The sequence below is a fragment of the Staurois parvus genome, unplaced genomic scaffold (assembly GCF_062004578.1).
Source record: "Staurois parvus isolate SC_StPar_1 unplaced genomic scaffold, SC_StPar_1.0 ptg000086l, whole genome shotgun sequence".
In the NCBI taxonomy this organism is placed as follows: Eukaryota; Metazoa; Chordata; class Amphibia; order Anura; family Ranidae; genus Staurois; species Staurois parvus.
The window spans coordinates 14309827-14337053 of NW_028317882.1; the positions used below are offsets into that span (position 1 = coordinate 14309827).

At 43.2% G+C, this 27227-nt stretch overlaps 1 long non-coding RNA gene across 2 annotated transcripts in view; it reads left to right on the forward strand.

Annotated features, from left to right (window-relative positions):
• Nucleotides 1–25377, forward strand: part of LOC149468550 (uncharacterized) — a 42650-nt gene extending 17273 nt beyond the window's left edge. Inside the window, exons 3-5 of one of the 2 annotated variants that reach the window (XR_016311715.1) lie at nucleotides 20874–20941; nucleotides 23330–23360; nucleotides 25186–25377. This is a non-coding gene — a long non-coding RNA (uncharacterized LOC149468550). The remainder of the gene's footprint in view (nucleotides 1–20873; nucleotides 20942–23329; nucleotides 23361–25185) is intronic. The other variant, XR_016311716.1, reaches the window with a different exon arrangement.
• The last annotated feature ends 1850 nt before the right edge of the window (nucleotides 25378–27227 follow it).

Consider the following 27227-nt stretch of genomic DNA (forward strand, 5'->3'; position numbering starts at 1 on the left):
CATATGCCACCGCAAATTTACAGTTAAAAAAAGACTACTGCTTAAAATTTCAAATGTTGATAGGGGATGTTTATCTGTGCCAGTTATTGGCTGCAGGAGAAAAACAGTGCAGCCACATTGACATTTATGGTCTATAGGTCTGTGGGTTGGAAGGGACCATCTGTAGTCTAGTTTTCAGACCAGGCACCTTCATACAGTTGCGATTCTACATCAAAACAGAATCTAATTTCTTTTCAATAACACTTTCATTCCTGAGATATTTTTGGTGTGATGTCCTCTTGACCTTATACATGTGTTGTGAGCCTGTATGTATATTGCAGCAAACATATGCTACTGAGAATAAATATAATATACATAAAATGAAAACTCATAAATGCAGCTCAAAGAACTGTTGGCAAAAAAATTGTAAAATGATAACATTTGATGCTTTTTTTTTTACTTTAACTCTGCCACAATTCCCTTCATGAAAGTGGCTGCAGGTTTCTTCATCAGGGTTACGTCCTAGGAGAATATGGTGGAACCCCCTGAGCACATCCAATGTATTGAGAAAAAGTGTCACAAATGTGTTGGGGAGGAAGAAGCGCTAATTGAACAAATCTCTTATTACCATCACATAATGGGTTTGCAAACTTTCACTCCAGGCCCCTAATGCAATCTTGAAAAGACTTCTTAATGGTGTAACACAAGAAGTCTTCCATGAGAAGCACAAATAAGCTTCCCGCTTGGATCAAACTAGTAATTAATTATACATTATTATTTATCTTCCGTCTGCTGGGAAAATGCACATTTTCTATAAAATAATAGGATTCTGTATTTCTTCAAGTGAAGATGCTGAGTAACTCCCATCTGAGCAGAGGACTCTGTCCATACCAGATCAAACAAAAGAAGGCACTCGTATTCATGGAGCTTCTTACTACAGAGGAAAAGAGCTCGTTAATCACATACGCACGCAATCATTTTGGATTCAGTCAAAATCTAGTATTCCCTCATGCTGTCATCTAACCAAATCAATGTTTCTTGAAGGGAGTGGAGCACAAAGAAGAGGGCTCTCTAATGGGATGCTGAAGTTGCTTCACATTGCCTTCTATATAATGAGAAAGTTCATTGGATAAAAGTTAATTACGCCAGGTACACCTGTCATACTCATTTGCTTCATGTCAGGTTGTGGCGTGTCTCTGTGACTTTGTCTGAATACACCACTCTTTGTCAGAGCGGGCCTGACCTCATTCTATTTTCTTTGATGTTTTCCAGAATCCTATTCGATTTATGGGCAAGAAATTCATTAAAGGGCTTAAAAGGGAGGGGAGAGTAATTATACCACTTTAAAATACTAGAGCCCAGATCTCAATGTCCAAGTGAATAACTTTCACTCAGTTTGCAAGGCGAATTCAAGGCATATTTGTATCTTAAATGCTTGATTAACCATTTTTTTCTGTTCAAGATTATACAGGCAACTGATTGCATAATTGAATTGTGGGTAAAAAAAAGACAGGTTTCTGCCCCAGCAATACAGGAGTTAACTAAATAATGATCATATTAGATATGTGCATTAATATACTATGGGGCATATAGTCCTGGCTTCAGGCTGAAGCATTCTTGCTGTCAATTGTGATTTTTTTTTTGCCGGAAGCTTCCGAATTGGTGATTTGGAGTATACCAAATACATAATGCTAACATAAAGAGGGTGCCTATGACAAGAGGGTAATTTATCATAGTCACCAGGGGCAAGAGTATGACAAGGAAAGTGAAATTCTAACAAAAAAATCTAAGCCGATTATTTAACTCTGAACTTGGCAAACTAGTTTAAGTCAAATGTTTGTGTGAATGGAACACTTGATAAAATGCAAAAGGCAATACTGACACAATTAATTAAAGAATGATTTGGTCTGACAAGCATTTTATTTGCTGCCGCGGTAAAGTCCCAGAGTGCACACACACAGAAGACTCCCCTTGCAAAGGCATAGATAATTGTACCAAATTAACACTTATACAATACTGGCTATTAAAGAAGGTTCATGAAAAATCCATTTTTTAATAACCATTTCATGAACTCAGCAAATAATAGGGAGAATCTGGACAGCCTTTGCATGATGAGGTATAATGCATTTAAAAATTAAAGAACCACCTCTTAGCTCTTTATATTAAAAATCATTTGGTAAGAGAAAGAAAAGAATCAGGCAGTGTTCAGATTAGTGTGCGTACAGGTCAGTGTGATACTGCAGTCGCTGGAATCATGCTTATTATATAGCGCACAATACAGTCAAGCTAAATGAAATGTTAATGAATGTTAACTAGAGCACCTGCCCTAGTCATTTCCAGTAAGTTGACACATTCATAGGACTCTCTCACTTATATTCTTGTCAAAGCACATTTTGCAAGGAGCATGATTGCCGCCTAGTGGTCTGTCTATATTAATGGCAAACTTCATTCAAAACAAAATCATCCCTATATATACTGAAGCTCAAGTTAGGTACCTGGGCTTTCTGTTTTATAGGCGTAGAGTGTGTCTTGTTTTGGGGAGCCTTGATATTAATGAACAAATTGGATTAGATATAGATGTTAAGAAAATAGGATTGCACAAAAAAAATCCTAACTAAGGTGATGAGGGTTGAGGATTAGCCAACTACCTCGGCACAACTTTCTATCATCTACACAAACACATCTGTCTATCCTTTGACTAATCCCACTAAGAGGTCTTTGCAAATCATTATTCTTGATCCAGCAGTAGAACCAACTTCCTAAACTTGTCAAGGTTGAATATTGTCCTTGGTTTGTCTCATATTTGGGTTCAGTCTTTTGAAGGTGGCCAAAGATGGTGAATTTGGTGAATAACACATTGATCCAAACAAATTCCTGCTGATCATACACCAAACACTCAAACAGTGCCTGAGTTTTGGCCAAGTAGAGAAAAATAGGATTGACCTTATTATCAATAATAGCATTTTTGCAATTTAATGGTACAGCACAGGGGCGGACTGACCATTCGAGCACTCGGGCACTGCTCGAGGGCCCGGGGTCAGTAGGGGGCCACATGAAATGCCCCTGGTACCTTTTATAGGCTTTTTTGAGTGTGGGCAAGGACACAGGGGCCCCAAGATCCCCTATTGCCTGGGGGCCCCATGAGTTGTCAGTCCGCCCCTGGCAGCTGCAAAGAAATTTATGTTACCACTGCTGTCAATTTGTAAGTTCCAGAACTATCTGTGTTAAGGTTTTGAGCACATGCTATTAGCTATTATTATATTATAATACAGTAGTATTATATATATTATATTATTACACTAATTAGAAATGCTGTTTGTGATGGGCCTACTTATTTTAGCAGATCATTCACGTCTGTGTACTCTAAGAAGTGCATCTTCCCAGTTCCATACATCTTGTACTCAGGAATTTGCAATCTCCATGCCAGGAAATATTCATTTTTTACTGTTTCATCCTAGCTGGCAAAAACAAAAATACAGCTGCTAGTTACACTAAGGCCTGGTTCACACCTGTGCATTTTTCAGTGCTTTTTGCATTTTGCAGAAACTCACTACAGTCCATTTAACATGGTTTCCTATAGAACACATTCACATCCATTCCTTTTTTTAACCGCTATGTTTTTCTGCAGCAGATTGCAACATGCATTGGTGTGAACCAGGCCCTAGGCCCTGACTCGCACAAGAACATGGTCTGTGTTTCTGTGCAATTCCTTTGCAATTCATTGTGGTGCGATTTTGCAGCCCATTCGTTTGAATGGACTAAAGACGTACTGGATTGCACAAGAAGTAGTGCATGTACCTCACTAAATTGTATGGTACTGAGATACTATGCGATCTGGTGCAGATAAACGCATCTGCATATGGGGTGCCATTAATAATGGCATTGGCACCTGCAAAGGCAGTGTGTCTGAACGCGATGTGGGAAATGCACATGGAACATGCCTTTCCAGCACCATGTTCTGGTGTGAAGCAGCCCTAAATAAGTGTCTAAGTTGTCATGTGGGGGTCTTGCCTGCAATGTGTACATGCAGTTAGGAGAACAGTGATTTCCAATGAGCAATTGGCCATCTGGGAGGCAATCGACGGTTACATGGCATGGCCGGTTCTTGCTGTTGCATTTTTCTGGTGTCCACCTCTGTTTCCCTAGAGCCAGTTTCCTCTTGTGTGTGTTACTGGTTATCTCTCTGGGTCTTTCTATTCTTCAGTTCTGCTAAGTTCTCTTTTCTCTTGTATTCCAAATTTTCTTCCTATGCCTAGACATGAAAATCAGAGTTCCCTTTATGTCCTATTGTGTGCACCCAGAATCCCTGACCAGTTTGTTTATAAACAGAAGCCATCAGGAATTCAATCAATTTTTTTTCTCTTTTACTGCCAGTTTTAAAGCTTTAGAGCAAAACTATAGGCAATCTTTTTTCTCCATTTTGGTTATAATCCCTGTCAGATTTTTTTCCCATTGAGGAGCTTTCCCTTCAATTCTTGTCCCATAGCCAAACAGGAAGTGAGAGGAAATCTTTGCATAATAAGGGAATTCCTTGGGACCCCTAAATCACCAGAACTAGTGAGCCCATTGGAAGGTTTCGCCTCTATTACTTTTCTGGGAACAACTCAAAATCAGGGATTTTCTTTTACTATCAATGATAATTTTTATTTATTTATTTCAGGTACTTATATAGCGCCATCAATTTACGCAGCGCTTTACATATATATTGTACATTCACATCAGTCCCTAACCCTCAAGGGGTGTACAATCTAAGGTCCCTAACTTACATTCATACATACACATACTAGGGCCAATTTAGACAGGAGCCAATTCACCTACCAGCATGTCTTTGGAGTGTGGGAGGAAACCGGAGTACCCGGAGGAAACCCACGCAGGCACAGGGAGAACATGCAAACTCCAGGCAGGTGGTGCCGTGACTGGGATTCGAACCAACGACCCTAGTACTGCCAGACGGAAGTGCTAACCACTAAGCCACTGTGCTGCCCATAATGGTAAACAGAATAAATTGAGAGGGTGAATCTCCTTAACGGGGGCACGGACAGCAATAAAAACCTGACAGGGGTTCTAATCCCTCTCTACTCTGTCCAAAACTAAAAAAAAAAAAAAGTTTTCCCTTTAGTTATACTTTATCTTGTACTTTTCCAAAACTTCATGTGCAGCTTTTAGGGCATCCTTATGTAATTTAACCACTTGTCCTCCAGAGGATTTAACCCCCTTCCTGACCAGGCCATTTTTTGTGTTATGGCACTGCGCTACTTTAACTGACAATTGCGCGGTCATGCAACACTGCACCCAAATGAAATGTATGGCCTTTTTTCCCCACAAACTGAGCTTTCTTTCTGAGGTATTTAATTGTCTGTGCATTTTTTATTTTTTGCGCTATAAAAAAAAAAGACAATTTGAGAAAAAAAACTATATTTTTAACTTTTTGCTATTAAACATGTCCAGTAAAAAAAAAATCAACTTTCATCATAAATTTATGCCAAAATGTATTCTGCTACACGTCTTTGCTAAAAAAAATCCCAATACATGTAAATTAATTGGTTTATGTGAAAGTTATAGCATTTACTAATGGCGGTGTATATATATATAGTGGGATTTTTTAAAATTTATTTTTACTAGTATTGGCGGCGATCAGCAACTTATAGCAGGACTGCAGGACTGAAGTGGACATTCTGACACTGGGGGAAACTGACTTGGTGTCACTGACATCCCCAGTGACACCAATACAGTGATCAACGCTAAAAAAGCACTGACACTGTACTAATGGCACTGGGCAGGAAGGGGTTAACATGAGGGGCGATCAAAGGGTTAACTGTGTGCTGGGAGTGTTTTACTAGGGGGTGGTGTCAGTGTGCTTCACTGAAATCGCACTGCTTTGGATGACTAAGCTGTGCACAGCCATCCAAAGCAGTCTGCCCAAGCTGACAGGGAGGAGAACTGTTAGTACACAAAACAGTTCTCCCCATCGGAGATCCTCGGAAATCACCAGGCGCTGGTGAGTAATCACCGGCAGGAACCTAGTGATTGACAGCCGTGGACGCAAATGGCAGCATGGGTAGGGCGTGCATGTGGCACTCGCACGCCCCCTACCCAGGAATGTAAAAGCACGTATATATATGTGATTTTGTGCACCCATGCCACCCTGTAGCAGTATTTCTGCTACAGGGCGGTCGGAAAGCGGTTAAAGGCTTTGTGTATTTTTAAATTTATCCTTTAAACCAAATAAAAGACCCTTTCCTGCTGAACATTAATTTGTAAAAAAATATATGGCATTGATACATGTTCTTCTGTATTAGTGCCCAGCTACATTTGCACTATTTTAGACAGTTTGTAATTTAGTCTTCAAAAAAGGCCAAAAAAACAACAAGATTCTGCTTCCATAAACTTCAATAGGGCTTGGCAATATGTTTCAGGGTGCTAAACGTCCTACTGGGTTTTCCATACCTCCTGCAAACCGGACTTCGCTTGGTTTGCTTATCCCTACTGCCTTTATCCATCAGCAATAAGGCTGCCCTTCAACATTTGCTTTTTAGTAGGAAACGAGATTTTCAGTTTGGCATTGTGCATCAACTGACCAAAAAAAGTTGATTACAGCTTAAACTGTCCTGGTAACCCATACTTGTTCCCCGTAGTGGTGAGTGAATGTGCTTAAGTTCAATTCACAGGACATTCATTTAAAGTGGTTCTAAAGGCTGAAGGATTTTTTATCTTCATGGAGTTTATGCATGAAGGTAAAAAAGCTTCTGTGTGCAGCTTCCCCCTCAGTCCTCCCCCCCCCCAATACTTACCGGAGCCCCCCCTGGACCTGCCGATTACCCTTCCTGCCCACATATGACTCACCCAGCTGCCTGGGCCCCCCTTCTGGCCTGAGCCCCATACAGAAGGACTGGTGGTATCCCCTTATGAATGGCCCTGCTGAAGACACCCAGCCCCCCCCTTGAGGAGCCAAGCGTACCAACAGGGGTTTCAAGAAGAGGATTGGGGCTGCTCTGGGCAAAACCATTGCATAGAGCAGGTAAGGATAACATATATGTTGTTTTTTTTTTAATTCAAAACCTTTAGTATCGCTATAACTCATCAAATATTTAAAAAATTTGAATTTTAATGCAGTATTAAACACAAAACTAAAATGTATTATATTGCAAATGATCAATTTTTAAATGCAGTGCCTGCACCAGCAAATTTAGATTGACATGACTAACGAATTAAAGCTGAACTCCTACTAAAATATTTTTAAGCAGCAATTTTTCTTTTTCCTTTTGTGATAAAGGTTTTACATTGAGGAATATAGGCTGCCCATTGTAAGCACCCATAAGAGTGTTAAATAATCTGTATAAAAGAACAGACTTACTGACTGTATAAACAGGTGAGAATATAGTAAAAAAAAAAGGCTAAAAAATGAATACAGCAACTACATGTAAGAATTGGCAAACTGAAATTACATAACATTTTTTCTTCGTTTTATACACCTTTAATATGACATTTGCAACACGTAAAGAACTATTTTAAGAAACACCGTTCAGCGGGGAGAAGGCCCTTTCCCTTTTATGTTATTTTGAGCATGGTATGTGAAAACACAGATTCTTCAAATTACATGCTTGGGAGATGCCCTAAAACTGTATGTGGTGTTAAGAAACAGTATCAATCTCCTGAATAGCATCAGTGACACCAAATTCTGGCATCACATACATTGCATGTGTATTTTTTTCAAACATTATTCCTTGGCTTATATACAGCAATAGCACCCTAACCTGATTTGTTTTAAAGCGGAGTTCCACCCAAAAGTGAAAGCTACACTTGTTTGCCTCCTCCCCCCCTCCACTGCCATATTTGACACTTTTTGGGGGGGAGCGGACACTTGGTTTTAACAGGTACCCGCTCCCACTTCTGGCTCAGTTCACTGCAGCAAAGTGAGCCAGAAATACGGCCCCTCTCCTTCCTCCTGCAGTCTTCTGGGACACTTCACAGGTCTCAAGACTGCAAGACCAATCAGGATGCGCGCGCTGCCTTGCGCATGTGGAGTGGACGCCCGGTTGTGAAGCCGCAAGCTGTCACAACCTAGTGCCCACAGTTGCGATGCCGGTGAGAGAAGAGGGAGAGAAGGGATGGTGCGGATGAGCACTTTGCTGGACCCTGGGACAGGTGAGTGTGTGTTTATTAAAAGTCAGCAGCTACGGTTTTTGTAGCTGCTGAATTTTAATAAACACAAAAATGACTGGAACGCCACTTTAACTTGAAAAATAAAATTCTTTATTAGACAGTTTTTGCTGGGACACATTTTCTTTTATCTAGCACTAATAGGCCACAAGTAAATGTAACAGATCTAAAAGCTTACGGAATGGTAACATCAACAGAAATAAAAATCCAAAGTCCTCAAGTTTGTAACAATTTCCAAACAGTTTCAAAACATGTTTTCATAACATAGCTTTCCAGAGATGAACGAGCAGGTACGATGAAATAAAAAATTACAGTGTCATATTTCAGAGAGGATGCCAAAACACATCACACAGTGGCTGAGGAGTATTTCAGCAGCTTGACTGGGCAGCAATGTAAGAGAGAGAGAGAGAGAGAGAGAAATGAGTCATTTTTACCAAGAAATAAATATTAAATGCAGCAAGAAATATTGTACAGACTGGTTTCACATTATATAGATAGTTATTTTGCAAAGACACACTGCATGTAAATGGTTTCACTAGGCCATAGTGAAGAAAGAAAGACAGAGCAGATTTCACTAAGAAATAAAAATGATAGTGTATCATGTCAGAGGCAACAGCAGGAAATGTTGCAGACACGTTGCACATCTTGTAAGCAGTTTTACTAGGTTGCTAAGGAAGAGACAAGGCAGTAAGGTAGAAATAAAGATTACATTGTCCTATGTCAGACACAAGGCCAGAGATCATGCACAGGCACACTGCTCATCATGTAAGTGGTTTTACTGGTTTGCAATGAAAGAGCGAAAAGAGTTTTTATTGTGAAATAAAAATTACATTGTATTGAGTTAGAGATAGGAGTGAGATGAATGTTTCTGGGTTTGATTCAGTTTTTAGCATGAACTAAAAATGACATTGTATTGAGTCAGAGGTAGGAATGAGCCAAATGTACCTGGGTTTGGTTTTCAGAGCATGACCAAAGTAAGGGTGCCAAATCTGAACTCCGCTGAAGTCAATGGGAGCCTAAAGGGACAGGGGATGCTGTGTCTTACCTGTGTCCGCGACTCCATGTCCCATGTCAATCCAGTCCACACGGCGCTGCTGGAGGAGGGGTGCTGAGGGTGTCCGTCCGGTGTCCTCATCTTCCTGGATCTTGATTGCGATGTGGGTGGGATGACAAGCCACCCCTTGGATCTGGCCACACCTCTGGGATCACTGGGCAGCCTATGGCAGTCTGTCCCTCCCTCTGCAAACTCCACCTCCTCACTGGTGATTGTCCGCCAGATCTGTAGCTCAGAAAAGGCGCACAGGTGGCCAATCACAGGCGAGGAGGTGGAGCTTTGAGAGGAGGAGCTGAGCGGCAGCGTGAAGATTGAAGATCGAGTGAGGGAGCAGCTGGAGCCGGTGAAGAGGCTGGAGAAGCAAGACAGCTGTTGGGTAAGTGTCTGTGCCTGAAGGAGGGAGCCCGAGCTGGAGCAGGGGTTAGCACAGCGATGTAAGTATAATTGGTGTCAGTGTAAGTAATAGTGCCCCATCATTAGTGTCAGCGTGAGAGGAATAGTGCCCTCTCATTAGTGTCACTGACACCAATGATGGGGCACTATTCCTCCCCCTGATACCAATGATGGGGCACAATTCCTCCCACTGACACCAATGATGGGGCACAATTCCTCCCACTAACACCAATGATGGGGCATGATTCTTTCCACTGACACTAACGATGGAGCACTATTCCTCCCACTGACACTAATGATGGGGCACTATTCCTCCCACTGACACCAATGATGGGGCACTATTCCTCCCACTAACACCAATGATGGGGCATGATTCTTCCCACTGACACTAATGATGGAGCACTATTCCTCTCACTGACACTAATGATGGGGCACTATTCCTCACACACTTGCACTAATGATGGGGCACTATTCCTCACACACTGACACTAATGATGGGGCACTTCCTCCCACTGATACCAATGATGGGGCACTATTCCTCCCCCTGACACCAATGATGGGGCACTATTCCTCCTACTGACACCAATGATGAGGCACTATTCCTCCCACTGACACCAATGATAGGGCACTATTCCTCCCACTGACACTAATGATGGGGCACTTCCTCCCACTGATACCAATGATGGGGCACTATTCCTCCCCCGACACCAATGATGGGGCACTATTCCTCCTACTGATACCAATGATGGGGCACTATCCCTCCCCCTGAAACCAATGATGGGGCAGGATTCCTCCCACTGACAACAATGATGGGACACTATTCCTCCCACTGACACCAATGATGGGGCACTATTCCTCACACTGACACTAATGATGGGGCACTTCCTCCCACTGATACCAATGATGGGGCACTATTCCTCCCCCTGACACCAATGATGGGGCACTATTCCTCCTACTGACACCAATGATGAGGCACTATTCCTCCCACTGACACCAAAGATGGGGCACTATTCCTCCCACTGACACCAATGATGGGGCACTATTCCTCTCACTGACACTAATGATGGGGCACTATTCCTCACACACTTGCACTATTCCTCCCATATGGGGCACTATTCCTCCCCCGACACCAATGATGGGGCACTATTCCTCCTACTGATACCAATGGTGGGGCACTATTCCTCCCCCTGACACCAATGATGGGGCACGATTCCTCCCACTGACACCAATGATGAGGCACTATTCCTCCCACTGACACCAATGATGGGGCACTATTCCTCCTACTGATACCAATGGTGGGGCACTATTCCTCCCCCTGACACCAATGATGGGGCACGATTCCTCCCACTGATACCAATGATGGGGCACTATCCCTCCCCCTGAAACCAATGATGGGGCAGGATTCCTCCCACTGACACCAATGATGGGGCACAATTCCTCCCACTGACACCAATGATGGGGCACTATTCCTCCCACTGACACCAAAGATGGGGCACTATTCCTCCCACTGACACCAATGATGGGGCACTATTCCTCCCCCTGACACCAAAGATGGGGCACTATTCCTCCCACTGATACTAATGGTGGGGCACTACTCCTCCCACTGACACTGAAGATGGGGCACTATTCCTCCCCCTGACACCAATGATGAGGCAAAATTCCTCCCACTGATACCAATGATGGGGCAATTCCTCCCACTGACACCAAAGATAGGGCACTATTCATCTCACTGACACCAATGATGGGGCACTATTCCTACCACTGACACCAATGATGGGCCACTATTCCTCCCACTGACACCAATGATGGGGCACTATTCCTCCCACTGACACTAATGATGAGGCACTATTCCTCCCACTGACACCAATGATGGGGCACTATTCCTCCCCCTGATACCAATGATGGGGCACAATTCCTCCCACTGACACCAATGATGGGGCACAATTCCTCCCACTAACACCAATGATGGGGCATGATTCTTCCCACTGACACTAATGATGGAGCACTATTCCTCCCACTGACACTAATGATGGGGCACTATTCCTCCCACTGACACCAATGATGGGGCACTATTCCTCCCACTAACACCAATGATGGGGCATGATTCTTCCCACTGACACTAATGATGGAGCACTATTCCTCTCACTGACACTAATGATGGGGCACTATTCCTCACACACTTGCACTAATGATGGGGCACTATTCCTCACACACTGACACTAATGATGGGGCACTTCCTCCCACTGATACCAATGATGGGGCACTATTCCTCCCCCTGACACCAATGATGGGGCACTATTCCTCCTACTGACACCAATGATGAGGCACTATTCCTCCCACTGACACCAAAGATGGGGCACTATTCCTCCCACTGACACCAATGATGGGGCACTATTCCTCCCACTGACACTAATGATGGGGCACTTCCTCCCACTGATACCAATGATGGGGCACTATTCCTCCCCCGACACCAATGATGGGGCACTATTCCTCCTACTGATACCAATGATGGGGCACTATCCCTCCCCCTGAAACCAATGATGGGGCAGGATTCCTCCCACTGACACCAATGATGGGACACTATTCCTCCCACTGACACCAATGATGGGGCACTATTCCTCCCACTGACACCAAAGATGGGGCACTATTCCTCCCACTGACACCAATGATGGGGCACTATTCCTCCCCCTGACACCAAAGATGGGGCACTATTCCCCCCACTGATACTAATGGTGGGGCACTACTCCTCCCACTGACACTGAAGATGGGGCACTATTCCTCCCCCTGACACCAATGATGAGGCAAAATTCCTCCCACTGATACCAATGATGGGGCAATTCCTCCCACTGACACCAAAGATAGGGCACTATTCATCTCACTGACACCAATGATGGGGCACTATTCCTACCACTGACACCAATGATGGGCCACTATTTCTCCCACTGACACCAATGATGGGGCATGATTCTTCCCACTGACACTAATGATGGAGCACTATTCCTCCCACTGACACTAATGATGGGGCACTATTCCTCACACACTGACACCAATGATGGGGCACTATTCCTCACACTGACACTAATGATGGGGCACTTCCTCCCACTGATACCAATGATGGGGCACTATTCCTCCCCCTGACACCAATGATGGGGCACTATTCCTCCTACTGACACCAATGATGAGGCACTATTCCTCCCACTGACACCAAAGATGGGGCACTATTCCTCCCACTGACACCAATGATGGGGCACTATTCCTCCCACTGACACTAATGATGGGGCACTTCCTCCCACTGATACCAATGATGGGGCACTATTCCTCCCCCGACACCAATGATGGGGCACTATTCCTCCTACTGATACTAATGGTGGGGCACTATTCCTCCCCCTGACACCAATGATGGGGCACGATTCCTCCCACTGATACCAATGATGGGGCACTATCCCTCCCCCTGAAACCAATGATGGGGCAGGATTCCTCCCACTGACACCAATGATGGGGCACCATTCCTCCCACTGACACCAATGATGGGGCACTATTCCTCCCCCTGACACCAAAGATGGGGCACTATTCCTCCCACTGATACTAATGGTGGGGCACTACTCCTCCCACTGACACTTAAGATGGGGCACTATTCCTCCCCGACACCAATGATGAGGCAAAATTCCTCCCACTGATACCAATGATGGGGCAATTCCTCCCACTGACACCAAAGATAGGGCACTATTCATCTCACTGACATCAATGATGGGGCACTATTCCTACCACTGACACCAATGATGGGCCACTATTCCTCCCACTGACACCAATGATGGGGCACTATTCCTCCCACTGACACTAATGATGAGGCACTATTCCTCCCAGTGACACCAATGATGGGGCACTATTCCTCCCCCTGATACCAATGATGGGGCACAATTCCTCCCACTGACACCAATGATGGGGCACAATTCCTCCCACTAACACCAATGATGGGGCATGATTCTTCCCACTGACACTAATGATGGAGCACTATTCCTCCCACTGACACTAATGATGGGGCACTATTCCTCCCACTGACACCAATGATGGGGCACTATTCCTCCCACTAACACCAATGATGGTGCATGATTCTTCCCACTGACACCAATGATGGAGCACTATTCCTCCCACTGAAACTAATGATGGGGCACTATTCCTCACACACTGACACTAATGATGGGGCACTATTCCTCACACACTGACACTAATGATGGGGCACTATTCCTCACACACTGACACTAATGATGGGGCACTATTCCTCACACACTGACACTAATGATGGGGCACTATTCCTTACACACTGACACTAATGATGGGGCACCATCATTGGTGTCAGTGGGAGGAATACACCACTTTTATGGATGCCAGGGAATGTCAAGGGGAACTCCACATCCCATACCAGATCCTTCTGATCTGATGTAAATTTTAAGTGGGAATGCATGCAAAAAATTTAAACAAAAAAGAAAAAACTTGGGATCCCCAAAAAATCTATATTAGACCCTTATCGAATCTTTCAGAATGGGGGGCCAAGAAGAAGCCCTTTAATAATAAGGGAGCAGCCAGAAACTTCTCCCCGTGTGAATGGGTAAGAGGTACACGGTAAAAGTGAATACTAAATAAATACAGTTACACAGTTTTGGATTTGTTCTTTATAAAATCCCCAAAAAAGTTCTACAGTGTACATCCAGTATCAGTCAAGTCATCCAGAAATGCAGATCCACATCAATAATAATGCATTTGGAGTAAGAGAATTTGGAGTGGGGCACATTTGAAAGAATCACAGCATGCAACTTTTCATCAAAAAATCTACATCTAAATGTACAAGGGGCATTCAACTCAAACCAGGGCTTTTGAGTTTAGATAATAAAAAAACACATTTCAAAGAGTTGAAACTGTATATATTTTTTTGACTCCCCTGCTACATTTATACACTTATCCCAGTCTTTAACTAATGCCTGGAAAGCTTTGGCATAGAAATATTTGTCAGTACACCTGAACCATCCTAGGACATTTGTGAATGATTTTTTTCACCGCGCCCACAAAAAGATTCCACACGCTGAATGTTCATACGAATGACTACTGTAGGATGGTAACCACCAAGGCCAGGATTGCCACTGACGGACATGCGGCCATCTTTGAAATGTTTACACCATTCAAATGTCTTACTGCAGCTGAGCCTCTCATTACTATACTATTCTGTAGATATCCTCAGGTATTACACCTTCGTTCACAAGAAACTTCATCACCACACGCACTAACACTGTTGTCTGCCATCTTCATTAACCAACCTGGCAGTATTCCCGAGTGTAGTTCGGGGTTAACTTTCAGTACCAGAAGCAGTAACCCCGAGCAACACTCGGGATTACCCTGCAGCATTGCACTGGGATCCCTCCAGCACTTACCTTGTCCTGCGCTCCCACGATGTCCCCCCTGCAGTGTCCCCGGCCATGTCCTCCGGCCGATGCCGGCATCCGCCTTCGGGACGTATAGGGGACGGAACCGGCGGGAAATTAAAAAATTTAAAAATATGACATTCACTCAATACACTAAAATCTGATAGTATAACATTACTGTATCAAACCATTTCACATACATTTTGTCCCGAGTGCTTTGTCTTGTGCCCTGCCTGCATTTTTACTGTTCTTTCTGCATGGAAACTGAGAAACGTCCATGACGTCCAAAAAGCATCCCTTTAGGTCAAAAGCGGTTTTAGCCCAGCTAGAGAACAGCGATAGTAAATTAGAACCCCTTGCAGAATTGAGTGATAATGATTCGTGGGGAAATTTGTCATCAGACACTGAAAACGATTTTGCGACTTTGCTCAGTGATGTGCGAACCCCAGGTGGAATAATAGAAATACTACAACCTACTCTTGATTAAATCCTGGAAGGATATCCACCATTGGAAAAGATCTCATCAATCCAACAAAGGACCAAAAGCTGTGTTAGCCTAATTTTGTGTTAGGCTAAAAGTGAGCACATAAGAACATTATATCCGATTCATGTTTGAAGTTGCTGTTTCCAGACGTTTTATCAATTAGCGGACACTTTTTTGGATTGATTTTTTGGATTAATTTTTTTCACTAATAATAATTTATATTTTTTTTGTGTATTGTGGACATTTTTTGATTATTTTTCACTATAATTAATTTTCACTTGATACTAATGATACATATGTTAATTTAACATTACAACTATCAGATTGATTTTTGGACACATGAGTCATAGATTATTTTTCAATTATTAGGTTTATTATGTTTATTGATAGAGTGAAGCGCGGCACATATTTATTATTTTAAATCAGTTATATGCACTAGTATATGAGTAAGTGTTGGTGTCAGTGAACCACGTGTGTGTCAATTTAATTTTATTGATGAATTATTGAGGCACTTTTTTATTCACCATTGTAGCTCGCAAGCACATTTTGCACATATTTCCATTGAAAACAATGTACCGCTTTGAGCACAGAAATACTGACATAATTAGACTGCTAGGGAGGTTAAGGAGAAGAGACCAGGCAGGTTTTAATGAAGAATTTACAGTTAGAGTACACTATCTTGGAGTTACAATAGCCACAAATATTTTTTTTCGATTGAAGGAGCACTACAATAGTTCACAAATAAGGAGACATATTTTAACTTGCAGCAAATACTTTCAATTTCCCTTATCCCTTTGAGGACCATAAGATTACGGAATGCCAAAAGAATCAATTTTTTGTTTTACAGTTCGTACACTTCAGTTGCTGTAACTAAGCCATTTCATGAAATAATTGGCAAAAAGCTAGATCCATTTGTTGATAAGAACTAATATTTTGACTCAAACCAAAAAAAAAAAAAGTATTTTAAGTTCTTAATCAGATGATACAGGCAATTAAAAACATGGGACAAATAAGTCCCTTGGTCCTCAAAGGGAGGAGCAGCTGCCTCAACATTACTTTCAAAGAAGATTTCTACAGGGTCTAGCTCCCTGCACAATCTGGCACATACATTAAAGGTAAGCAATGTCACTAAACGGAAAACAACTTACCTTTTAAAGCCTATTTCCACTTTTGCACTCAAATTTATGAAAACCCCACTATATGTTTGTAACGTGTTCCCATCTACAGAGCATGCCTAAGATTTCCTACTAATGATGGGCTGCATGTTTGAGTTGAAGTGCATTGTGGGACACCCACCGTGCCCCACAATGCACTGCGCCCTGACAGTGCATTGTGATTGGAAAAGCATTGCACCTGACCACAGGGCAATCACAGGGCATGATGATATCACAAGGGGTGGGGGTGATCCCACCCCCTTGTGACATCATCACCCTATATAAGAACTGTGATTGCGGCGCAGCTGTCAGATGGCGGGAGCCAGCATCAAAGGCAGAGTGGATTTTTTTTCCTTTTTTTGGAATGGCGGCGGGCATCGTGATTGACATTGGATCTTCTTTGCGGCGGCATTATTTTTATTTTTAATAAAGGACTTGTCAAAGACTGTCTCCTGTCACTTTTGTCTTGTGAATGGGTAGTGGTACCATGTACCGCATACTCATTCACATGGGGGGGGCTGGGATCTGGGGGCCTCCTTGTTAAAGGGGGCTTCCTCCAGATTCCAATAAGCCCCCCATCTGCAGATCCTCACAATCACCAGCCAGGGTTGTGGGGAATAGGCCCTTGCCCCCAAGGAGCCTGAAAAGGTGCTTTGGGAGGAGAGCCTCCCCTACCCCAAAGCACCCCCCCATGTTGAGGTCATGTGGCCTGGAATGGTATGGTTCAGGAGGGGGGGTGCTCACTCGCCCTCCCTTTTCTGACCTACCAGGTTGCATGCTCATATAAGGGTCTGGTATGGACTTTGGGGGAGACCCCCCCATGCCAAAATTAAAAAAAAATGGTGTGGGCGTTCCCTTTAAAATCCATACCAGACCCAAAAGGCTTGGTATAGATGGGAGGGGGGGACCCCATGCCATTTTATTTTTTTTTTATTGTTGGGCAACGTTGACAAATCTTTTGACATTCAGCTGTCAGCAGGGAACCTCGCTGACAGCTGAAAAATGAATGAATGTTTCTCTACTAAAATACTGCTTGACTTAATAATAAAACTCATGCTGTATTTTAGTAACTGAGCGGTATCTTACCGTATACTCAGATGTGGTAAGATACCACTCAGTAAATTGTCCCTGTTCGAAGTTCGCGGTTGAAATTTCGTTAGGTTCGAATGTTCGACCGCGAACCGAACAGGGGGGTGTTTATCCCATCACTATTTCCTACCTTTTAAATGTTTTTTAAGAAGAAGTGTCATGGCTGACTGCAAGGGTTTTTGAAAAATGCTGTGCCAAGTCTGTCCTCATTAACATACAATGCAAGAACCCCAGCCTTTACATTGTGTTAGGAGAGACAATGTTCAAATCTATTTACATTATATCATAATGAAAATCTGCAGGCACAGTATAGACAGTGTTAATTATGGCAAACACACCTGTCCAGTTCTCTCATAAACAAAGAAATCTACCCAGCAATTTTCTTTGCTGGACAGTCAATAATAGAGCTTCTAAAAAGGTGAGCTGCAATTTTTCTATTTTTAAGTTATGCTACATGAATGGGAACATACATATAACAGATACAAAGTAGGTGTGTGGCCCACATTGATTTTTATAAGAATTGGATTTGGCATCTGAAATTTCCTAAAGTTTGCCTAACAACATTCAAATCAAATGCCAGATAGTTCAGCTCATCCCTTGCCATCATAAAGCAATGACAGGCAGCCATGCCACAGACAGCTGACATAATCAGCAAGGGCTCTCTTTACTGCAGGGGAGGCAAAGTAAACAGAGGGTGGAGGATGTATTTGTCACCCTGTAAGCCGTGTACCGGGGTGGGCTCCCCAGGATACAGTGAAGTCACGAACGAGGAAAGCAACCCCAACACCAGCTTTTCCCACAACAGAATTTTACTTAGATGTGGCAAATAAGCACAATCACAAATGCTGGAAACATACAATAAATTTACATACACCCAGCCCAAAGGCTGAGACCCTTGTGCTGCACAGCACGGCGCCTTCTGATGCATGAAGGTAGAAAGTGAAGTAATTTACCTACTGGCGGGCACAAATAAGCTGCCACACCTTACCTGTTATTACCCTAAAAGAGCAGGAATCAGTGTATGGGTGTACGGTATGGGCTAGCCTGCGGTGCAGCACAACAGCTTACAATCTTACACAAATCTACAGTATTCCCCCTCCCATAACTGGTCCTGTAGCACATGCCTGAGTATTCCTTCTGAGCAAACCGCCAGTCTGGCTTGAGTTTGTAGGATTTTATCAGCTCTCCAATGTGAAATGTCACTTTAAGTTGTGGAGTCCTTCCAATAATCAGTAACAACACTTGTGGCCTGACACAAACAGAGACCCTAACTAACTAACTATAGGCCTGGACTCAGTCTCAAGGCGCCAACACTGAAATGAGGTGCGTGCACGATCTTACCGACCCGGGTCTACTTTGCATCCGCTGGTGACTCTGAACAGAACAAATGTCTCTCCAAAAAGCATGCGGTCTTGCCGTATATGTTGCTTAGTTCCTCTGCTCTCATCAGCCTTCCTGGCAGCAATCTCGTCAGCTTCCTGGCAGCAATCTCTTCAGCATTCCTGGCAGCAATCTCTGGTTACTGAGAGACGCTTTCACACCTGGATGTCATCAGATTCTCAACTCACACAGCCCCTTATTCACCATGCTCCAAAACATGGCTTCTCCCTCTCCTTCCTGTTCTCTCCAACTCTGTGTGCAAAACCCCACCTCTTCGTGACATCTTGTGGCTAAACCACAGAATGTCAGTCAAAACATTAATTTACTTCCACACAAACAGTGTTCAAACAATGAGAGCTGTTTCCCCATCTCACAACCCCTACTTCTGACAAGGGCCAGCTGTAAGTCTGTCTGAAAGAAAGGTGCTCTAGGTGAGTAGCCCAGATGAGTAAGTTGAAGCCAGACATAATATCACATAAGTTTAAAGTGAAACTCCTTAAAGCGGAGCTCCACCCAAAAGGCGAAGTTCCGCTTTAAGGACTGATTCCCCGCTCCCCATTAAGGATTGGCACCTTTGGGGGGGGGGGGAAGCGGGTACCCGAATTTGACAGGTACCCGTTCCCACTTCCAGTCCAATCGCCTAGGCGCATGCGCAGTGGGTTCCCAGTTGTGAAGCCACAAGCAGTCACAGCCGGGTGCCCACACTGAAGATGCCGGCCTCCTGGAATCCAGGACGGCCGGTGAAACGGACTGCGGGGAACACAACACGGGATGGAGGGACAGGTAAGTGGTTGTTTTTTAAAAGTCAGCAGCTACAGTTTTTGTAACTGCTGACTTTTATTTTTTGACAGGGTGAGTGGAACTCCACTTTAATTCAATACTCTGATAAATATATAATTTTGGTTGTATTTATTATTGATAAGTTTTGGTTGAAAACAGCAAGCTAAGAGAATATTTGTACGTTTTTTGTACCTAAGATCATATTTGCCCAAGCTTCTATTATTTTTTTATTTTGCTACATGTACAAGTATTTCATCACATATAGGTTTGAATGAATTCAAAATCAAATATTGTACATCCAAAAATCAAAAAGGTAAGAGCCACACTCCAACATTAGCTCTTCTTGTATTAATTAAATGACAAACAAATAAGCTGTATGCATGGTATGTCCACCAAAAATTAAACTTTCTTGACGTGTTTCACCACTCCTGGCTTACTCACAAGGAGTGTCAAGGAAGTTTGGTTTTTAGGTGGAGATAGCAGCTTACTTGTTGATCGTTTAATAAATACAGCAAGAGGGGATAATCTTGGAGTATGGCTCTTATCTTTTTGATTTTTGGATGGTAAATGGAGACGGGCTACAGGAGTCAGATTGTCCATGCAAGATAAGAGGAGTGGGTCTTGAGTAATACTGTGGATTTGTGTGTGCTTCCAAAAATTGCAAATATTTTTTTTTACATGGAAATCAATAGTCTGTTAGGCCCCATGTACAAGGGACATTTCTGAACAATGGAAACTGACTGCTGGAAAACGTGGGTTAAAAAATGTCTGTTTAGCCATGTTTGCATAATGTGTTTATGCGCGTTTATGCATGTTTGCGTTTAGAAGCGTTTTTTAAAGATAAGCACAGGAGAACCTCCCAAATGCCCAGAATGCACTGAAAAATGAAAGTTTCAGAGACATACAGAGAGTAGAAGCAGAGACAGCAGTATATGTTGAGATAATTAGGTGTGAGTTGCTCATTAACATTTCTTTTGTTTCCAAAGGTGGGAAGGTGTCTGCTGGAGGGAGTCATTAAGGTCACCTGGCAGGGAGTCTTCATGAGGAATTTGAGGTGTGAATGGGCATTAACATATCTTTTGTTTCCAAGTGTGGGAGAGGTCTGAGGTGTGAATTGGTCATTACAATGTGTGACAAGCTTGGTAGGAACATCCTGTGTTCAGTGTTTTGTCCATCTGAGCAACTTGAAAACTCTTTGCATGCAGTTTTCATGATGAAAAAAGGCTCTGGACAGCATTGGGAACTGGAAGAGTTAAAAAACAAATTCAACCGCAAACGCTTATAAACACAATTTGTCACCTTTAGACGCATTTAGCCACGTTTACAAGCATTTTGCGTTTGAAACGCTGATTAAATCAACATCTGAACGCAAGTTTGTTGCGTTTAAAAAAACGACTGTAAACTCAACTGCCTATAAACGACTGTAAACGAAGATGTGTACATGGACACATAGGGAAACATTAGGGTGAGTTCAGGGGATGCTGAAAAAAACGCTGAACAGTCCTAAACATGAGTTTATCAGCTGCAGTGTACATGAGCCCTTACACTTATTGCACCTACAAAAAATTATACTGGATAGGGTTATAGCCAAAATACTCCCTCTCTCTAATAGCATTATTGCAATGCAATAGTATGTAAACAACACCTGACTCATCATACATGAGGTTCTCCCATATGAAACCGAGCTGCTCACTGACTTTGGGGAGGAGAATATTACCAAACTCCTCAATTATCCAGGTTGGTGGCATCATTTAATTTGTCCTCCTCTTTGGTAGCATCTGGCAATTATTTGCTCATGTGCCATAAAACCTTTTATTCTAGACCACTAAGTGACAGACCGCCTTCCAGATCTGGACCGAGTTGCAGTCCTATTTAGACTGTAGGGACTTTTATTCTAGACCAGGCATCACTTAATGGAAAAGAAACAAATGGAGGGTGCAATGGCCTAGTGCATTACCTTAAATAACATTTTATTAATAAAAAGGTAATGAGTAATATACTCACAAAACACGGATAAGTCAAAAGCTCATCATAAAAGAACAGCACTGTCCACTTCACATTGCATGACTGTCCACAATAGGAACCCTGAACCTCCAATAGACTAATGCGTTTCGAGGACTTGCGTCTTCCTCACTTAATGGCAGACCATTGTCCAGACCTGGACCGAGTGACAATCCTATCTGGACCACGGGGTGTCTTCTCCAAGGTGATTTTCCCGTCTGCTGACACCGCTGTCGTCCTCACAGCAGGGAAGAGGACAATAGATACAATAGGTCTGGATAGAAGACGGGAGCTGCCCAACTTTTCAAATGAACAAACTAGGGATTGCTAGAATGCAGGGTAGTCCTAGTGGCCAATTTCCAACTTGTTAACATGAAATGTTGGAGCTCCTGCTCTCTGTTCATACCTGCTGCTCTTCCTAACCTCAGCCCTGCTTTTTAAGGTAGAACTATGAAGGGGGGGGTTGATTGGAATGGGGGGTTTGATGTAAAAAATATACTTATATGAAAGGAGGGCTATGATGTGAAGGAAGGAGGGGAAAGCTATGATGTGAGGAGAAATGTAGAGAAAGGACACTCACGTTGAGGGGGGGGAACTGTGATGTGAAGGGGTTCTGTGATGTAAAGGGGGCTGTGATGTGAAGGGGAGACTGTGATACAAAGGGGAAACTGAGATGTAAAGGGTGGCTGAGGAAACTGAAGAAAAAAGGGGAATGTATTGTAAAAGGGGAGCTCTGATGTAAAGGATGGGATGTGATGTGATATACAGAAAAGGGGGAGTTGTGATGCAAAGGGGGGCTGAGAACACTGATTCTCATGAAGAGAAGGGTTGATTATGATTACCCTGATGAGAAGGGGGTGACTATGATGTGAAGGTGGTCTTTGATGTGAAGGGGGGGGAACTAAAGATTGTGATATAAAGAGGAATGAGGAATCTGATGTAAAGAGGGGGTTGACTGTAATGTAAAGTGGGGGGTGCTGTTATGTGATGAAAGGATTTTGATGTAAAGAGGATCTCTCATGTGAAGGGGGAACTGTGAAATCTGATGTGGGAGTGGGGGACTGTAATGTAAAGGGGGTGGACTGTGATGTGAAGGGTTTAGGTCATAATGCAAACCTGGGATTTGGGCCTCTGCTGGAAGAAACTTTTACTGACTCGACCTGCATGTATTTAAATTCAGTACCCCTGTTCTATACTGTTTTACAGAACCCTATCTATGGCTTTTCATGTATTAGTTTGTCAGTGCTGTACCTGCCAAAGATTTAGATTTTTCACAGACTTTTGAGACAGGCAAGGAAATCTTAGAAATTTGGTTGGTTACACGATACCTCATTTTTCATTTAACTTTATAGAGATGATTGGCAAACAAAGGTTCACACATCTTAAATTGTTCATATTTTTTTATTTCCATTGACACCAATGACAATGACATTTTCTACAGTGACCATAGGATTTGGCCTCACATGCTGAAGGTAAGGAAAATTTTATTGTAATTTGAGGCCTAGAGAGAGAGAGATTGAGAGATAAAGTGTGACGATTAACCCCATTTGTTGGTAAACTTTTACTGTGCCCTGCTTTGCCATCCTGAGAGTGGCTATTTACATATATCAATTAATTTGTAGTACTTTATGAGACTGAAAATTGTAATTTTCAGCATTCTTCTTTAAATTAACCAGTTCTGCTGGAGTCTCCTGATTCTGATGCTGAGAAGGTGCCTGCAGAGCAGGGGTGGACTGACAACTCATGGGGCCCCTGGGCAATAGGGGATCATGGGGCCCCTGTGTCCTTGCCCAAATTCAAAAAGTCCTATGAAAAAGCTACCAGGGGCATCTCATGGGGCCCCCTACTGACCCCGGGCCCTCAGACAGTGCCCGAGTTTCCAAATGGTCAGTCCACCCCTGCTGCAGAGACTCCTGGGGAGGACATGTCTGCATTGACTGCAGTGGGTGTTAGTTTGTATGTGACTAACCAATCTGGTTTTAGTTTGAAACACATGTAGCACTGCCCCTTGGGACAAGCTGGAATATATTATGGGTCCTGCGCTCAATAGATCCAACCCTAAGCAAACCCAATCCCTCTGGCACAACTGGTAATGAATAGCAAATACCCCACCAAGAAATTTGCTGACACAGGGTTAAATGAAACAAGAACAATTTTATGGAGAATGAAATGCAGTGTAGAGGGGTGGGGTTCCCCTTTCAACTTCAAAACTTACTTTTCTTCTTTTATGCAATGCAGTAGATTTGGTCTGCCACTAGAGGGCTTCACAGCCAAGAGTCTCCGGGTGGCAGAGTTGCACTTTAAGCAGAATACAACTGATATCAAACAAATAAACTTACTTATGCTCTATCAATGAAATGTATTACCCACACCGGTGTATGATTCTGCTTCTGAGGGGCGTTAGCCAAAAATCACCTCAGAGTCAGAACAGAATGCAATAAAGAGGTACCTCTAATAAGGCTACTAAGCCAGATTCCCCCACTCTAGTCCTTGTAACGGTGGAGCTCTAGTTGGTGCACGTTTAGTCCTTACAATGAAGTAAATAGCAGCTGAAGGCTTCTTTGGAGTTTCAGCTGGTGTGGGTTACATCAGATTTCACTAGGTTTCTGGGCTGAGAGGGTCCAACCTCAGTGTCTAAACGCAACACAAAGCACCCCAAGACCAGGGGCAGTCGCAGGATGCAATCTCCCAGTATGTGTCAGTCCCCGGGGCAGACAGTCTCAATTACACTGGTGGTGAGGGGCAAAGCAGGCAGAGGGATCTGTGGCTTGCACAGGGCCCCGGATGGGTGAGATCCCAGCAGTGGGGTGCGGATGTCCCAGTCTATATGCACAGTGTAAATGGTGTCTCTTACTCTCTCCAGGGGGACAGCTCACCAGACTCTGAACACACAGCAGGGTCCCTCTATCCGAGCTGAGTGCTGTAGTGCCTCCTCCTCTGCTTGGACGGGCTCCACATGTCCCTGTCTTTTCTCCAGCCTCGTGTCTCTCCGTTCTCCCCTTCACTTCCTGCTTCCTCCCCCTCCCAGCGTTCTTTGCTGTGTAGTGGATGAGTCATCAACTTGGCAGAATGCCCAGGTTTTACAAATAGGAGAGAGAGAGGAAGGACTGACTGCTGCACATGTGATTCCTTCTGAATCCTCTTGTACAAGGAGCCTGCTACACACAGTTACATACAAAACCTTCATAACAGATTGTGGAGATGGTGTCTACTTATATTTAATGGTGATCTCTCAACAATATGTACAGAATGTTAAAACAGCCTGGAAAATATTAATAATTTCTATTACCTTCACAGGTCCCATCTTCATGCTTCATCTGGATCCGAGAGAGGAAGCCAAGGATGAGGAGCAGCCACTGGACCTCTTAGCACCTATGTCTTCCTCCCAGCTCTACTCCTCAGTAGTTGTTGCCATGCTACAGTCCCCCTTCTATTCTCCCCTCCATCTGTATTCTCCAAAACCCCAAAATAAACCCTGAATTACCCTTTTCTTGTCCAAGTGCTCCCACAATATCTTCAGGGCCTGACTGAGTGGTAGGCAGAAGAGGTGACTGCCAACAGGAAGGGGGGGCAAAAATAGCAAGGCCTAAAACCTGTTGCTAAAGTATTTCCTTATTCATGAGGGCACATTTTGACATTTTTACCTTGGGAGCTAAAGGACCTTGTCTGGACATTGAGTAATTCTAAGCTATCTTGATGTAGATCAGGCTAGTAGTGATACACTAAAATCAAGATACAAACTTTTTATAAAGATTCATTTGAAACCAGTAATGCCCCACATGTTTACCAACATGAAGATCGACTTAGTTTGAAATAAAGTTACTTACAAAACATTCATAACAAATTGTGGAGATAAACATCCAATTGGACTACCTTCATAGCAATTTGAAATTATGTTAGAAGGTCAACTACACTCCTGTGAAATAAATATAACCACTTGAACTCTGGAAGATTTTACCCCATTCATTACCCTACAAACTATGATACAGTATATATACTGTTTTTTTTTTCTTTTTTAATACTACTAATGGCGGTGGTCAGTGACTTATAATGGGACTGCGAAAGTGCGGAAGGCAATCTGATACTTACTGACGTTGGGGGAACTGGATAACTGCCACTGACATCACCAGTAACATTAATACAGTGACAGTGATAATATTATACACCGTCACTGTACTAATGACACTGGCTGGAAAGGGTTTAACATCTAGGGCAATCAAAGGGTTAAATGTATGCCTAAATATGTGTAATATGTGTAAAGTGTTCTGCTTTGTACTAATGATGCTTTGCAGGGATGAGAAACACAGAGATCATTCCCTCAGTACAGAGCTCTGTGTTGATTGTTAACACTGAGCTCAGAGCTGTGATTGTACACAGCTGATCAGGAGGTCCCAGACATGAATCATTGGCTGGGACTTGCTGACAGGCTCCTGCTGTGCACAATTACAGTAGGTGCTGGCTGAGGGGCGCACATGTGTGAGCCTGAAACCCAGTAGTAGGCAGCAACCTACAGGTATGTCGCTTTGCCTACAGCACCCTCTCGTCCGCAGTATATTGCAGGCGGGAAGTGTATAAAGTTTCATGTGTGTGGATACCACTGTCCCAAACTGAGCAGCATATGAAAAGCAAGGACTGGCAATGGTATATGGGACAAGAATCAACATTCAATCTATTGAGTCACACACTACAATAAATTTCAATGTAAACCCCAACCTAAAAAGAGTGAAGGAAATCAAAAGACAAAGACAAGACACTGGCAAAATAGGGAAACTCAAACCATGTCAGCATGAATTTTATGACTTCAATATGCAAATAATCTGTATCAGCATAAAACATAGATAAGCATGACATCACACAAAATAATTCACAGACATGAAAATCAGGTAAATGGAGACTGAGCGTGAAACAATTGCATGAGCAAATGTGCTGTATGCCAATTACCAAATGGCAACCGAAGATGAAATCTTGGCTAACTAGAGCTTCCTGCCTAATAATTGGGCAAAGAAAATAGAAGCAGCCATGGACTACAATGACATCAGAACTCAAATAATGTTCAGACAATGAGCATGTATATGTTAAAAGACTAACTCAAACCAACACACACTGGTATTTTGTAAAAGCTAGGTGAACAATGTATTAAACAGGTAAGATTTGCTCACATAATCGCCAAATTATATTTGAAGTGCAATTCTGTAAACTGTTTCACTGTATTGAAGTGGATAGAACATAAATGACGCCTGGCTCAGCACGGACAATACAATGCCCCCCTCCAACCATTTGAGGGAAAAGTAAGTTTGTAAACAGCCCTTGGCTTGGTGTGGCCAATATAAGGTGAAGTT